The 10,537-nt window shown below is 46.6% G+C and overlaps 2 non-coding genes across 2 annotated transcripts; both read right to left on the minus strand.

Moving 5' to 3' along the window:
* Window positions 1-2,293: 2,293 nt before the first annotated feature.
* Trnai-aau (transfer RNA isoleucine (anticodon AAU)) lies at window positions 2,294-2,365 on the minus strand. Its single transcript has one exon. It is a non-coding gene; the product is annotated as a tRNA-Ile (tRNA).
* Window positions 2,366-9,909: 7,544 nt separating this feature from the next.
* Trnai-aau (transfer RNA isoleucine (anticodon AAU)) lies at window positions 9,910-9,981 on the minus strand. The gene has a single exon. It is a non-coding gene; the product is annotated as a tRNA-Ile (tRNA).
* Window positions 9,982-10,537: the final 556 nt, after the last annotated feature.

The following is a 10,537-nucleotide window of genomic DNA, read 5'->3' on the forward strand; positions in this document are numbered from 1 at the left end:
CACTAGATCGCGTGTTGGCACTCTGCCGACCCATTTCGCTAGTTAACACCGGTCTTGTTGTGTGTGTTTCAAGCTCAAGAGCATCTCCAAGCAAAAAATGGTCAACAGCAACATTCAGACGGTTTCGTACTGCTCAATTGCTACATTAAAACGTTATGTTTCTTTTTCAGAACTGGAAAAACACAAGCGTGACAGCATTCGAACCTGTAATCTTCAGATCCGAAGTCCGACGCCTTATCCATTAGGCCACACGGTCACTGACGACCAACATTTACATGTATACGACTCATCTGGAAACGCTCACACCCCTGAGGATTTGTGTTTTCGTTCTACACAGCCGCTGCCCCTTGCTCTTTCCCACCCATTCGTTACATTCAACCTCTGACGAGACCGACCAAATATAGACTGTGAAACAAGACCACACACTTTGTGCATTCGGAATCGAAGGCAGGGCGTTCCTCGCCGCATTTGCTACGATTGCCATTTGCTACTTCTGCAGAAGCGGCGGCGGCGGCGACGACGACGACGACGACGACGACGACGAATATCGCGAGAGGCTCTGAGATATGTGAGAAATACATCTATAAAATGTAATTCAGACTGCCTCGTCCCACCTTATGCTGTACCGCTTTGGCAAATGCTTTATCTGCGCCATTCGCCTTAATCGCATCTGAGAGTGATTCTTAAAAAAACGCCTGTCGCTAATTGTTCGTCATCACAGGTACTGTTTGCTATACGGCCACGACGCGCAACTGATTTCCAAAATTCATCTTTCACCTGTGAGGATGGAACTTACGACCCCTGGTTTATTAGACCAGTGCTCTACCACTGAGCTAAAGAGGAGCGGCCTAGCGGTACTCTTGGGTACTTCGTCCTTACGGTCGTCTGCATCATCAGTCTTTAGCTGACAACACTTCATATTACCGGCTAATATTTGCAGCTATGGCGACAAATTACTGCTTGGCTACACATCTGACACGTAACCGATGTGCTCTCCAAACAACAACACTTGCATTTCAGAACATGTCTTTCACACATGTCTACAAAATCACCTTCACCTTCAAATACAGATTCCTTGCGACTGACAGAGACGTAGGCAAAGTTTAAAGTTGCTATTTCCATTAAATCTCGTTAATCAGAAAAACGGTAATTTACACCTGCAGCGGAACAAAATTCCGTTCCGCCCAGCGTCTGGCTCGAACCCACGACCCTGGGATTAAGAGTCTGATGCTCTACCGACTGAGCTATCCGGCTACCTCGGTGAATACCTGCCGGGTAGCACGTCACACAGTACTCGTTTGGGTTGGGTGGTCCCATACAGAATCTCTCCATGATGCCTAATGTTTTCCTAACGTCACACTCGTCACGTACTTCACTTTTATGTCATAATCATTTCTGAGAGGTAAAGAAATTGCATGAAAACATGCAGAGCTAGTGGCGTCAAAACTAACGCACATACTTTATGTGACTCAAAAGCCGAACGAGTTACTTTCCGACGTTGTTTTAGATGTGCAAGTGATAGTCAAAACTCGCTGTGTCGGCACTCTGCCGACTTTTTCGCTAGTTAACACCGGTCTTGTTGTGTGTGTTTCAAGCTCAAGAGCATCTCCAAGCAAAAAATGGTCAACAGCAACATTCAGACGGTTTCGTACTGCTCAATTGCTACATTAAAACGTTATGTTTCTTTTTCAGAACTGGAAAAACACAAGCGTGACAGGATTCGAACCTGTAATCTTCAGATCCGAAGTCCGACGCCTTATCCATTAGGCCACACGGTCACTGACGACCAACATTTACATGTATACGACTCATCTCGAAACGCTCACACCCCTGAGGATTTGTGTTTTCGTTCTACACAGCCGCTGCCCCTTGCTCTTTCCCACCCATTCGTTACATTCAACCTCTGACGAGACCGACCAAATATAGACTGAGAAACAAGACCACACACTTTGTGCATTCGGAATCGAAGGCAGGGCGTCCCTCGCCGCATTTGCTACGATTGCCATTTGCTACTTCTGCAGAAGCGGCGGCGGCGGCGACGACGACGACGACGACGACGACGACGAATATCGCGAGAGGCTCTGAGATATGTGAGAAATACATCTATAAAATGTAATTCAGACTGCCTCGTCCCACCTTATGCTGTACCGCTTTGGCAAATGCTTTATCTGCGCCATTCGCCTTAATCGCATCTGAGAGTGATTCTTAAAAAAACGCCTGTCGCTAATTGTTCGTCATCACAGGTACTGTTTGCTATACGGCCACGACGCGCAACTGATTTCCAAAATTCATCTTTCTCCTGTGAGGATTGAACTTACGACCGCTGGTTTATTAGACCAGTGCTCTACCACTGAGCTAAAGAGGCGCGGCCTAGCGGTACTCTTGGGTACTTCGTCCTTACGGTCGTCTGCATCATCAGACTTTAGCTGACAACACTTCATATTACCGGCTAATATTTGCAGCTATGGCGACAAATTACTGCTTGACTACACATCTGACACGTAACCGATGTGCTCTCCAAACAACAACACTTGCATTTCAGAACATGTCTTTCACACATGTCTACAAAATCACCTTCACCTTCAAATACAGCTTCCTTGCGACTGACAGAGACGTAGGCAAAGTTTAAAGTTGCTATTTCCATTAAATCTCGTTAATCAGAAAAACGGTAATTTACACCTGCAGCGGAACAAAATTCCGTTCCGCCCAGCGTCTGGCTCGAACCCACGACCCTGGGATTAAGAGTCTGACGCTCTACCGACTGAGCTAGCCGGCTACCTCGGTGAATACCTGCCGGGTAGCACGTCACACAGTACTCGTTTGTGTTGGGTGGTCCCATACAGAATCTCTCCATGATGCCTAATGTTTTCCTAACGTCACACTCGTCACGTACTTCACTTTTATGTCATAATCATTTCTGAGAGATAAAGAAATTGCATGACAACATGCAGAGCTAGTGGCGTCAAAATTAACGCACATACTTTATGTGACTCAAAAGCCGAACGAGTTACTTTCCGACGTTGTTTTAGATGTGCAAGTGACAGTCAAAACTGGCTGTGTCGGCACTCTGCCGACCATTTCGCTAGTTAACACCGGTCTTGTTGTGTGTGTTTCAAGCTCAAGAGCATCTCCAAGCAAAAAATGGTCAACAGCAACATTCAGACGGTTTCGTACTGCTCAATTGCTACATTAAAACGTTATGTTTCTTTTTCAGAACTGGAAAAACACAAGCGTGACAGCATTCGAACCTGTAATCTTCAGATCCGAAGTCCGACGCCTTATCCATTAGGCCACACGGTCACTGACGACCAACATTTACATGTATACGACTCATCTGGAAACGCTCACACCCCTGAGGATTTGTGTTTTCGTTCTACACAGCCGCTGCCCCTTGCTCTTTCCCACCCATTCGTTACATTCAACCTCTGACGAGACCGACCAAATATAGACTGTGAAACAAGACCACACACTTTGTGCATTCGGAATCGAAGGCAGGGCGTCCCTCGCCGCATTTGCTACGATTGCCATTTGCTACTTCTGCAGAAGCGGCGGCGGCGGCGACGACGACGACGACGACGACGACGACGAATATCGCGAGAGGCTCTGAGATATGTGAGAAATACATCTATAAAATGTAATTCAGACTGCCTCGTCCCACCTTATGCTGTACCGCTTTGGCAAATGCTTTATCTGCGCCATTCGCCTTAATCGCATCTGAGAGTGATTCTTAAAAAAAACGCCTGTCGCTAATTGTTCGTCATCACAGGTACTGTTTGCTATACGGCCACGACGCGCAACTGATTTCCAAAATTCATCTTTCTCCTGTGAGGATGGAACTTACGACCCCTGGTTTATTAGACCAGTGCTCTACCACTGAGCTAAAGTGGCGCGGCCTAGCGGTACTCTTGGGTACTTCGTCCTTACGGTCGTCTGCATCATCAGACTTTAGCTGACAACACTTCATATTACCGGCTAATATTTGCAGCTATGGCGACAAATTACTGCTTGGCTACACATCTGACACGTAACCGATGTGCTCTCCAAACAACAACACTTGCATTTCAGAACATGTCTTTCACACATGTCTACAAAATCACCTTCACCTTCAAATACAGCTTCCTTGCGACTGACAGAGACGTAGGCAAAGTTTAAAGTTGCTATTTCCATTAAATCTCGTTAATCAGAAAAACGGTAATTTACACCTGCAGCGGAACAAAATTCCGTTCCGCCCAGCGTCTGGCTCGAACCCACGACCCTGGGATTAAGAGTCTGACGCTCTACCGACTGAGCTACCCGGCTACCTGGGTGAATACCTGCCGGGTAGCACGTCACACAGTACTCGTTTGGGTTGGGTGGTCCCATACAGAATCTCTCCATGATGCCTAATGTTTTCCTAACGTCACACTCGTCACGTACTTCACTTTTATGTCATAATCATTTCTGAGAGGTAAAGAAATTGCATGACAACATGCAGAGCTAGTGGCGTCAAAACTAACGCACATACTTTATGTGACTCAAAAGCCGAACGAGTTACTTTCCGACGTTGTTTTAGATGTGCAAGTGACAGTCAAAACTCGCTGTGTCGGCACTCTGCCGACCATTTCGCTAGTTAACACCGGTCTTGTTGTGTGTGTTTCAAGCTCAAGAGCATCTCCAAGCAAAAAATGGTCAACAGCAACATTCAGACGGTTTCGTACTGCTCAATTGCTACATTAAAACGTTATGTTTCTTTTTCAGAACTGGAAAAACACAAGCGTGACAGCATTCGAACCTGTAATCTTCAGATCCGAAGTCCGACGCCTTATCCATTAGGCCACACGGTCACTGACGACCAACATTTACATGTATACGACTCATCTGGAAACGCTCACACCCCTGAGGATTTGTGTTTTCGTTCTACACAGCCGCTGCCCCTTGCTCTTTCCCACCCATTCGTTACATTCAACCTCTGACGAGACCGACCAAATATAGACTGTGAAACAAGACCACACACTTTGTGCATTCGGAATCGAAGGCAGGGCGTCCCTCGCCGCATTTGCTACGATTGCCATTTGCTACTTCTGCAGAAGCGGCGGCGGCGGCGACGACGACGACGACGACGACGACGACGAATATCGCGAGAGGCTCTGAGATATGTGAGAAATACATCTATAAAATGTAATTCAGACTGCCTCGTCCCACCTTATGCTGTACCGCTTTGGCAAATGCTTTATCTGCGCCATTCGCCTTAATCGCATCTGAGAGTGATTCTTAAAAAAAACGCCTGTCGCTAATTGTTCGTCATCACAGGTACTGTTTGCTATACGGCCACGACGCGCAACTGATTTCCAAAATTCATCTTTCTCCTGTGAGGATGGAACTTACGACCCCTGGTTTATTAGACCAGTGCTCTACCACTGAGCTAAAGTGGCGCGGCCTAGCGGTACTCTTGGGTACTTCGTCCTTACGGTCGTCTGCATCATCAGACTTTAGCTGACAACACTTCATATTACCGGCTAATATTTGCAGCTATGGCGACAAATTACTGCTTGGCTACACATCTGACACGTAACCGATGTGCTCTCCAAACAACAACACTTGCATTTCAGAACATGTCTTTCACACATGTCTACAAAATCACCTTCACCTTCAAATACAGCTTCCTTGCGACTGACAGAGACGTAGGCAAAGTTTAAAGTTGCTATTTCCATTAAATCTCGTTAATCAGAAAAACGGTAATTTACACCTGCAGCGGAACAAAATTCCGTTCCGCCCAGCGTCTGGCTCGAACCCACGACCCTGGGATTAAGAGTCTGACGCTCTACCGACTGAGCTACCCGGCTACCTCGGTGAATACCTGCCGGGTAGCACGTCACACAGTACTCGTTTGGGTTGGGTGGTCCCATACAGAATCTCTCCATGATGCCTAATGTTTTCCTAACGTCACACTCGTCACGTACTTCACTTTTATGTCATAATCATTTCTGAGAGGTAAAGAAATTGCATGACAACATGCAGAGCTAGTGGCGTCAAAACTAACGCACATACTTTATGTGACTCAAAAGCCGAACGAGTTACTTTCCGACGTTGTTTTAGATGTGCAAGTGATAGTCAAAACTCGCTGTGTCGGCACTCTGCCGACTTTTTCGCTAGTTAACACCGGTCTTGTTGTGTGTGTTTCAAGCTCAAGAGCATCTCCAAGCAAAAAATGGTCAACAGCAACATTCAGACGGTTTCGTACTGCTCAATTGCTACATTAAAACGTTATGTTTCTTTTTCAGAACTGGAAAAACACAAGCGTGACAGGATTCGAACCTGTAATCTTCAGATCCGAAGTCCGACGCCTTATCCATTAGGCCACACGGTCACTGACGACCAACATTTACATGTATACGACTCATCTCGAAACGCTCACACCCCTGAGGATTTGTGTTTTCGTTCTACACAGCCGCTGCCCCTTGCTCTTTCCCACCCATTCGTTACATTCAACCTCTGACGAGACCGACCAAATATAGACTGAGAAACAAGACCACACACTTTGTGCATTCGGAATCGAAGGCAGGGCGTCCCTCGCCGCATTTGCTACGATTGCCATTTGCTACTTCTGCAGAAGCGGCGGCGGCGGCGACGACGACGACGACGACGACGACGACGAATATCGCGAGAGGCTCTGAGATATGTGAGAAATACATCTATAAAATGTAATTCAGACTGCCTCGTCCCACCTTATGCTGTACCGCTTTGGCAAATGCTTTATCTGCGCCATTCGCCTTAATCGCATCTGAGAGTGATTCTTAAAAAAACGCCTGTCGCTAATTGTTCGTCATCACAGGTACTGTTTGCTATACGGCCACGACGCGCAACTGATTTCCAAAATTCATCTTTCACCTGTGCGGATGGAACTTACGACCCCTGGTTTATTAGACCAGTGCTCTACCACTGAGCTAAAGAGGCGCGGCCTAGCGGTACTCTTGGGTACTTCGTCCTTACGGTCGTCTGCATCATCAGACTTTAGCTGACAACACTTCATATTACCAGCTAATATTTGCAGCTATGGCGACAAATTACTGCTTGACTACACATCTGACACGTAACCGATGTGCTCTCCAAACAACAACACTTGCATTTCAGAACATGTCTTTCACACATGTCTACAAAATCACCTTCACCTTCAAATACAGCTTCCTTGCGACTGACAGAGACGCAGGCAAAGTTTAAAGTTGCTATTTCCATTAAATCTCGTTAATCAGAAAAACGGTAATTTACACTTGCAGCGGAACAAAATTCCGTTCCGCCCAGCGTGTGGCTCGAACCCATGACCCTGGGATTAAGAGTCCGACGCTCTACCGACTGAGCTAGCCGGCTACCTCGGTGAATACCTGCCGGGTAGCACGTCACACAGTACTCGTTTGGGTTGGGTGGTCCCATACAGAATCTCTCCATGATGCCTAATGTTTTCCTAACGTCACACTCGTCACGTACTTCACTTTTATGTCATAATCATTTCTGAGAGGTAAAGAAATTGCATGACAACATGCAGAGCTAGTGGCGTCAAAATTAACGCACATACTTTATGTGACTCAAAAGCCGAACGAGTTACTTTCCGACGTTGTTTTAGATGTGCAAGTGATAGTCAAAACTCGCTGTGTCGGCACTCTGCCGACCATTTCGCTAGTTAACACCGGTCTTGTTGTGTGTGTTTCAAGCTCAAGAGCATCTCCAAGCAAAAAATGGTCAACAGCAACATTCAGACGGTTTCGTACTGCTCAATTGCTACATTAAAACGTTATGTTTCTTTTTCAGAACTGGAAAACACAAGCGTGACAGCATTCGAACCTGTAATCTTCAGATCCGAAGTCCGACGCCTTATCCATTAGGCCACACGGTCACTGACGACCAACATTTACATGTATACGACTCATCTCAAAACGCTCACACCCCTGAGGATTTGTGTTTTCGTTCTACACAGCCGCTGCCCCTTGCTCTTTCCCACCCATTCGTTACATTCAACCTCTGACGAGACCGACCAAATATAGACTGTGAAACAAGACCACACACTTTGTGCATTCGGAATCGAAGGCAGGGCGTCCCTCGCCGCATTTGCTACGATTGCCATTTGCTACTTCTGCAGAAGCGGCGGCGGCGACGACGACGACGACGACGACGACGACGAATATCGCGAGAGGCTCTGAGATATGTGAGAAATACATCTATAAAATGTAATTCAGACTGCCTCGTCCCACCTTATGCTGTACCGCTTTGGCAAATGCTTTATCTGCGCCATTCGCCTTAATCGCATCTGAGAGTGATTCTTAAAAAAACGCCTGTCGCTAATTGTTCGTCATCACAGGTACTGTTTGCTATACGGCCACGACGCGCAACTGATTTCCAAAATTCATCTTTCACCTGTGCGGATGGAACTTACGACCCCTGGTTTATTAGACCAGTGCTCTACCACTGAGCTAAAGAGGCGCGGCCTAGCGGTACTCTTGGGTACTTCGTCCTTACGGTCGTCTGCATCATCAGACTTTAGCTGACAACACTTCATATTACCAGCTAATATTTGCAGCTATGGCGACAAATTACTGCTTGACTACACATCTGACACGTAACCGATGTGCTCTCCAAACAACAACACTTGCATTTCAGAACATGTCTTTCACACATGTCTACAAAATCACCTTCACCTTCAAATACAGCTTCCTTGCGACTGACAGAGACGCAGGCAAAGTTTAAAGTTGCTATTTCCATTAAATCTCGTTAATCAGAAAAACGGTAATTTACACTTGCAGCGGAACAAAATTCCGTTCCGCCCAGCGTGTGGCTCGAACCCATGACCCTGGGATTAAGAGTCCGACGCTCTACCGACTGAGCTAGCCGGCTACCTCGGTGAATACCTGCCGGGTAGCACGTCACACAGTACTCGTTTGGGTTGGGTGGTCCCATACAGAATCTCTCCATGATGCCTAATGTTTTCCTAACGTCACACTCGTCACGTACTTCACTTTTATGTCATAATCATTTCTGAGAGGTAAAGAAATTGCATGACAACATGCAGAGCTAGTGGCGTCAAAATTAACGCACATACTTTATGTGACTCAAAAGCCGAACGAGTTACTTTCCGACGTTGTTTTAGATGTGCAAGTGATAGTCAAAACTCGCTGTGTCGGCACTCTGCCGACCATTTCGCTAGTTAACACCGGTCTTGTTGTGTGTGTTTCAAGCTCAAGAGCATCTCCAAGCAAAAAATGGTCAACAGCAACATTCAGACGGTTTCGTACTGCTCAATTGCTACATTAAAACGTTATGTTTCTTTTTCAGAACTGGAAAACACAAGCGTGACAGCATTCGAACCTGTAATCTTCAGATCCGAAGTCCGACGCCTTATCCATTAGGCCACACGGTCACTGACGACCAACATTTACATGTATACGACTCATCTCAAAACGCTCACACCCCTGAGGATTTGTGTTTTCGTTCTACACAGCCGCTGCCCCTTGCTCTTTCCCACCCATTCGTTACATTCAACCTCTGACGAGACCGACCAAATATAGACTGTGAAACAAGACCACACACTTTGTGCATTCGGAATCGAAGGCAGGGCGTCCCACGCCGCATTTGCTACGATTGCCATTTGCTACTTCTGCAGAAGCGGCGGCGGCGACGACGACGACGACGACGACGACGACGACGACGACGACGAATATCGCGAGAGGCTCTGAGATATGTGAGAAATACATCTATAAAATGTAATTCAGACTGCCTCGTCCCACCTTATGCTGTACCGCTTTGGCAAATGCTTTATCTGCGCCATTCGCCTTAATCGCATCTGAGAGTGATTCTTAAAAAAACGCCTGTCGCTAATTGTTCGTCATCACAGGTACTGTTTGCTATACGGCCACGACGCGCAACTGATTTCCAAAATTCATCTCTCTCCTGTGAGGATTGAACTTACGACCGCTGGTTTATTAGACCAGTGCTCTACCACTGAGCTAAAGAGGCGCGGCCTAGCGGTACTCTTGGGTACTTCGTCCTTACGGTCGTCTGCATCATCAGACTTTAGCTGACAACACTTCATATTACCGGCTAATATTTGCAGCTATGGCGACAAATTACTGCTTGACTACACATCTGACACGTAACCGATGTGCTCTCCAAACAACAACACTTGCATTTCAGAACATGTCTTTCACACATGTCTACAAAATCACCTTCACCTTCAAATACAGCTTCCTTGCGACTGACAGAGACGTAGGCAAAGTTTAAAGTTGCTATTTCCATTAAATCTCGTTAATCAGAAAAACGGTAATTTACACCTGCAGCGGAACAAAATTCCGTTCCGCCCAGCATCTGGCTCGAACCCACGACCCTGGGATTAAGAGTCTGACGCTCTACCGACTGAGCTAGCCGGCTACCTCGGTGAATACCTGCCGGGTAGCACGTCACACAGTACTCGTTTGTGTTGGGTGGTCCCATACAGAATCTCTCCATGATGCCTAATGTTTTCCTAACGTCACACTCGTCACGTACTTCACTTTTATGTCATAATCATTTCTGA

The sequence above is a fragment of the Schistocerca gregaria genome, chromosome 6 (assembly GCF_023897955.1).
Source record: "Schistocerca gregaria isolate iqSchGreg1 chromosome 6, iqSchGreg1.2, whole genome shotgun sequence".
NCBI classification, from domain to species: domain Eukaryota; kingdom Metazoa; phylum Arthropoda; class Insecta; order Orthoptera; family Acrididae; genus Schistocerca; species Schistocerca gregaria.